The 6954-nt window shown below is 37.1% G+C and overlaps 1 protein-coding gene across 5 annotated transcripts in view; it reads left to right on the top strand.

Moving 5' to 3' along the window:
• The window catches only part of LOC102680502 (lachesin-like), a 122807-nt gene that overhangs the window by 68460 nt on the left and 47393 nt on the right, over positions 1–6954 (top strand). The window lies entirely within an intron of this gene.

Raw genomic sequence — 6954 nt, 5'->3', positions numbered from 1 at the left:
GATTTTTCGATCGAGACGTAACGATGAAATGCTATAAATTTTTTTTTTTTTTTTTTGCATCTGTTCATTCGGGAATCGAAACCAACGAGTTTCACAGGGGGAGTAAAGGTTTAACCGATTTGTATCGTAAACGAAACAATTGCCTTTCTCGAATTTGTGAAATGTTTGCAATTATGACGGAGAAGAAAAAAGAAAAAGAAAAAAGGATAAATTTTCCAACGGTTGCAATTACGAATGTAGTAATGGAATTTTGTTTCCAGTCCCGCGGGACAAATATGCATTTAGATCGAACATTAGCGGAGAAATTAGCTGATCTTTATCCTTTGTAGAACAACGTATATAAGTGGAACGGCGGGAATGCTCATTGGAGGAGATAAAGCGAATAGAGAGAAGGAAGTGCATAAAGTAGATGGGAGATTGAAACAGTTCTAATTCCACTTTCCGATATACCCTCTCCCTATGCTAAAGCAACGACACAATTTCTCTGTAAAAGAGGAAGCATTTCTTTCCCTGCCTGATCGAAATTTGAGAAAGGAAAAAAAAAAAAAAAAAAAAAGAAAGAAAGAAAGGAAGAAAATATTCGACTTTCACTTTCGATCCAACGAATAAAGAATAAAGAATACTTACAAACTCTTGCATATCAAAAGAAATAAGATAACGCGAGACCGTATAACTTATTTTTACCTTTGTAATCTCCCATAATGAGATTAAACTCTACAATATGGCTGCCATACGGTTCAAAACCATCTTCGACTGTTTCGATATTATACCTTCCGATATGTACAACTGTGCGCTTCAACTGTGCACTAACGCGTTACTATTCATTTCATTCCTTCCCCTTTTGTGCAAACCCATCTCTCGCTCCCGGAGAAAACGAAGCAATTTAGAAAATTATATAACGTGAAATCGCGATGCAGATAAAGAGAGAGACAGAGAGAGAGAGAGAGAGATAAAGATGATGTAAAAATAGCGAAAACGTTAAAATACACGAGGCTAGTGGTGCTTTACCGTCTCGTTTAACCGGGATAACATTTTTTTACGACTTGCCTCGTATAAACGGTTAGCCGTGGATACGCGCGTAAGACGCAACGTTAATAACAAACTGGAATATTGGTACGATGCATCCCTCGAATCACTTTCTTTTTACTTACTCGGATTTTTAGCGTGTGCAGCCATCGATGATCGCCAGAAAGGATAGAAAAATACATATCTTCTATCTTTTACGACTATAAGAAAACTCGAGTCACGAATTCGTGAGAAAAAAAAAGCGTGGAAAAATTTTATTTATTATTTTCGAGGAAGAATTAGCCTCATCCTCATTGCTCGCCACGCGAACGAAATAATAAAATGTATTATTATTATATTTTGATTCGAGCCACATTTCGAGAAATGAATTTCAATTCGTTCAAACGTTCATCATTTATATACAAGATCCTTGCGACAAATTTGTTTTAAATCCAGCCAGGGAGCACGAGGTATAATGGTGTTTATAGAGCGAGTTAAGTTCGATCCCCTTTGCGTATAATCGAAGGAGGAAAGTTTGTCGCCCGACGAGAGCGAAGATTTGAACGGAAACACAAACTTAAACGGGATAAACTTCTCTCGTCGAATCTGGTGTCAATCGAATTATCGAGGTGTGGAGGAGGTTATTCGCCGAAAACGAGGGTGCAAAGTTTTTTAGGCGCGAAATTTCGAAAAGAGAGAATAATCGAGTGAATGGGATCGGTTGACGATATAATACCGGATACGTTAATACCTGTTCATTCCCTTTTGTGCAAAACTGGAACGAGGGAAGACGTAAAAGGGGGAGGGGGGGGGCTTTGACTCGGGGATTTGTTGAAGAGGCGAAGGACGAGTGGTGAAGAGGATTACCAACGCCACACTTGTATGACATTTCGTAGTGACATTTCGGGAGATATCCCTCCCCCGGGGAACGTGGCTAATGCTCCGCCAGCCGTGGATTACTTTGAAGACCATAATTAAGTTAATATCCTCCGTCATTACGACATGTTGCCGTCGGATTTCCCGCCCCACCCACCACTCTGATTAATTGCACGACAAACATCTCGAAATCCGCCGCCATTTTTTTTTCTCTCTCTCTCGTATCCGTTTCGTTGAAATATGTATTAGAAGGAGAAGAGGAAGATAAAGAAGAAGTTTACTCTTTGAGTATTCTATGGCCATTAATGCTCGAATCCAAAGTTGCGTGCTCGTGCGAACAACATTGTTCCGTTGATCGCAGTGAAAATGAATTTCCTTTTTTTATCTGATGCTACGTCCACGTTGATCACGAGTTTATATGCGGCAACGTTAAGTTGCTTCCATTGCGATTATTAATCGATTTGATGCGGTAGCAAAAAAAAATAAAAAAAATATCGAAAAGTATTAAAACGATGAAGAAATGAAATAAAATTCAAACGTGTAATGACAGAAGTCGTATTATAAATAAGGTGTAAATTCCGAAAAAATATATCCATATTTTAGTCAATCTATATTTTTCCATTTTTGTCCATTATATCGTACAGAAAGGATTCAAAAATGGAAAATTCAAATATCAATTATACCATTTAATACCATTGATTGAAAATTATAGAAAAGATCATCGAGCATCGCGAGAAAAGTGGAAAAAGCTCGAATTTCAATCTCTTCATTGACAGAATGAAATTTTCTTTTTCCATAATATTCGAAAATGGTCAAAAGTGGTCGGTCAAGCGATCGAAAATCATTTGTTCTTTAAATGCATCGATTGAAAATTATACCATAGAAAGAATCGTTGCGAGGAAACGGAAAAATCTCGAATTTTAATCTGCTCGAATGTTCGACGAAACAGAAAATTTTCTCTCCTTTTCTGTAATATTAAAAAATGATCAATATTCAAAAAAGCGATACAAATCATTTAAGCCTTAAATTCGACTGAAAATTATCCATAGAAAAAATCTAGCATCGCGATGAAGTAAAAAAAAGCTCAAATTTCAATTTCCTCATTGACAGAATGAAATTTTCCTTTTTCGTAATATTCGAAAACGATGCAAATCATTTAGGCCTTAAATATATCGAATTGAAAATTATCATAGAAAGGATTATCGAGGAAACGAGAAAAATTTTGAATTTCAATCCGCTCGAGCGTTCGACAAAACAGAAAATTTTCTTCCCTTTCCTGTAATATTAAAAAATGTGGTCAACATTTAAAAAAGCGAATCATTAAGCCTTCATTAAGCTTAATGCAAATCATTTAAGCCTTAAATTCGACTTATGGAAAATTATCCGTAAAGAAAATCTAGTAACGAAGTAAAAAAAAATTCAAATTCCAATCTTCATTGACAGAATGAAATTTTCCTTTTCCGTGATATTCGAAAATGTGGTCAAACGGTGCAAATCACTTATCTTAAATGTATTAAATTAAAAATTATCCCATAGAGAGGAGATCATCGCGAGGAAACGAGAAAAATCTCGAATTTCAATCCGCTCGAGCGTTCGACAAAACAGAAAATTGTCTTCCCTTTCCCTTTCCTGTAATATTAAAAAATATGGTCAACATTCAAAAAAGCGAATCATTAAGCCTTCACTAAGCCTAATGCAAATCATTTAAGCCTTAAATTCGACTGAAAATTATCCGTAGAAAAGATCTAGCAACGCGAAATAAAAAAAAATTCAAATTCCAATCTTCATTGACAGAATGAAATTTTCCTTTTTCGTAATATTCGAAAATGTGGTCAAACGATGCAAATCATTTAAGTCTTAAATGTATCGAATTGAAAATTATCTCATAGAAAAAATCATCGCGAGGAAACGAGAAAAATCTCGAATTTCAATTAAACGCTCGAGCGTTCGACGAAACAGGAATTTTTTTCTTTTCTCCCCCGAAATATTTGAAAATGTAACCGGGCAATGCAAAGCGTTTACCCCGTCGTTAATGAAGTTAGAACGGCGGCAAGTTTCAAAAGTAGCTCGGGGTACAGTTATCGAACAACTTAAGAGTGGTTCCCGTAAACGGGCGACGAATCGACGAGGCGACTGGAAAGTTGCGGAGAGGGGGGGAGGGAGGAGGGGGGCGCGACTCTCGGCGGTTTAGGGTTTTGCCTAACTTTATTTCAATGCGCGACGGAACGCGAAGCGAAAAAGGTAGACGAAGTCCGATGAAAGGCCTCGATTCAAAATTCGTTTCTGCCACTCAAACTGGCTGTTTCGATATACCGTGCCACTGTTTCAATCTTCTCGGACGTCAATCCGATATTCTTCAGCCGTGTCGAAGGTTTGCGTGTGTTCAAATTTATAGCTCGTAGCTTTTCGAAATGTTTCTCTCTTTTCTTACGCGCAAATTTTCAATTTTGCAACGGTTATTTTGAAATAAGGAGTAGGTGATTTATCGAAATTCGTAAATGAAACATCGATTTTAAGATTAACGTGGAACGATTCTTAGAGGGATCAGGCGAAATTTAACAATTGCAAGTCGATGAGAATGTATTATCAATAACTTTTTAATCTGGAAAAGAGGATTTGTCAAAATTTGTCAAAATCAAATGGAATGAAAAAAATTAAAATTGTTTTTTATACCCTCGAAACGTCACGTGTATTTATTTATAGACTCGATATAAAAATAAATTCTAAATAACTGAAGGTGTTTCTCGTCGAGAAAGAATTTTTCGTACCTCGAATGCTCGACACCCTCGAATCTCTCGAAATATACAACTACTGTATCGATGACGTTAGCGGTACAGGAACGGTGGGAAGCAAGATGGACTTCTCGTGTAGACTCGTAAAACCAGCCGTGAAAAACCGCGTCCGAGAATTAATCTTAACCTCACGTGTATCCAACGTGACGTCGAGAGAGTCGATGCTAAATTTAAAATCTTTCGATAGTTGGTTATCTCTTAGTTAACAACCGAGAGCGCTACTTTTGAGTCGAAACGGAAATTGAGAAGTAGAAATCGAACTGTCGAAGGGATCTCTGTTCCAGATCTGTTCCACAGAAAGTTAAAGAGGTTAACCGTTTCGCCGTGGATAACGATAAACCGCCATCTGTGAGGAATAATATAAATTATCTCAAATATATATATTAGAGTATGCCATAAGTTTCTTTCGTTCAAGGTTAGGAATAATTTTAACTAATTATTTTTATATGAACATGCAGATTTATTTATTAGCCGTTTATGGTATCGATTTTAATCGTCCCAGAGCTCTTTTAAAGTACATTTCGTTGGTGACAACAGTGTTTTTTAAAACTCTTTTCTACACTGTTCATTGTGGATAATCGAAGGAGCATTTATGGCATGTTATGCTTTATTTAAAAAAAGTGATAATACAAATGATATTGCAGATGAGATTTGTAGTGTTTATGTAATGATGTTACAATTATTACCACCATTCGCAATTGGTTTAAGAGATTTAGAGTTTTGACTTGAATGCCGCCCACAAGCCATGGATACGGATTTTATCAAGGCCACTCTCGTTGAAAATCGACGATATAGTGCGTGTGTACCACTAACATTTCCAATACAATGATACACCTGATCAGAATGGGATATGTTAATCGATATAATGTTTGGGTAGCCACAGACTTAATGAACCGCATCTCTACATGAAGATTTCTTTCTCCAATGAAAGAGATTTTTTTTTAAAGAGTCTTGTCACTGGAGACATGGATTTTGTATCAAAATGTGCATCGAAAATACATATTTGATTTAAGAACAATACAAACCTTCGCGAAGTTTGGACTTCGCTCGAAGAACGTTCTTTTGTCCATTTGAGATTGGAGAGGTATAGTTTACTATGAGCTTCTTCTCAAAGTGAAACCAATCGATTCTGCAAAATATTGCAATCAGCTTTAGTTGATTAAAAGACGCAGAAAAACGGCCAAAATTGGCGAACCGACGAGGCCATCACGACGATACGAAATATCTTGCATGTTGCATTCGCTGTAAGAGAGAAGCTGTTACAATTTTTATTGGGACCATCGCATCTTCTGTACTCCCCAGATCTTTTTATTAAAAAAATTCTCTCCATGATAAACCATTCCAATAAGCGAAATAAAAACGGCATCTCGAGCAATATTTTGCAAATAAACCTCAACAATTTTGGAAAAGGGGAATAACGAGGCTTCCTGAGAGATGGAAAAAGAGCGATAGAGCAGAACGCAAAACAACAAATATATTCATTTCGTATCGAAAGAAAGAAAGAAACTTATGGGACACCTGGAAAAATTATTTTATTGCTCATTTATCGCGTGAATTATTTGTTTCTCCTGCTTCTAATTAAAGTATATTCGTTAACGTAATTAATCTAATTGTGGTTGAAAGGAAGGAAACGCGCAGGTGGTGGAAAAATAAATCCTCCCCCCCGGTGAAGAATCTTTCGCGCCAACGTAATAGCATTACTTACTCTAAAATACATCCTCTTTGGCCGCCGCTTATTCTTTTCCTACCAGTAAAAATAGTCGGTCGGTCGGGCGGGGGTAACTTTTAATTTTACGGTCTGCAATTTAAACTCGGTCCCGGATCCCGAAAAGAACGATTTAACGTTCGGATCGGCTAATTTTGGGAGCGGAATCTGTTCAACCGTTCTATAAGTGACGTGAAACGTGCGAATGACGTGGCGAAATATCGTGGAAATATCGTGGAGGAAAAGGAAGATATTCCTCTTTATCTGTCACTACAGCGCTCACCTTTAATATAATTTAATAATTATCAGAGAAAAGAGGACTTACATCTCTCTCTCTCTCTCTCTCTCTCTCTTTCTTTCTCTCTCTCTCTCTCTCGTACGCACGCACACGCACGCGAGAGAAATTCGGGTGCAAATTCGGGAAGCTTCGTCATGTGTGAACATGTTGAAACATATTCTGAAACGACGACCAAGTTATAATCCGGTAGGGAAGTAACGTAACATTCTCTTAAACCTGTAAACCTGTCACTGAAACTTTGGCAAACTTTGGCAAGGAATATAAATACCTTGGCACGC

Source organism: Apis dorsata, unplaced genomic scaffold (assembly GCF_000469605.1).
Source record: "Apis dorsata unplaced genomic scaffold, Apis dorsata 1.3 scaffold_77, whole genome shotgun sequence".
Lineage (NCBI taxonomy): Eukaryota > Metazoa > Arthropoda > Insecta > Hymenoptera > Apidae > Apis > Apis dorsata.
The sequence above is the reverse complement of the archived record's forward strand: the minus strand, read 5'-3'. Positions and strand labels throughout refer to the sequence as shown.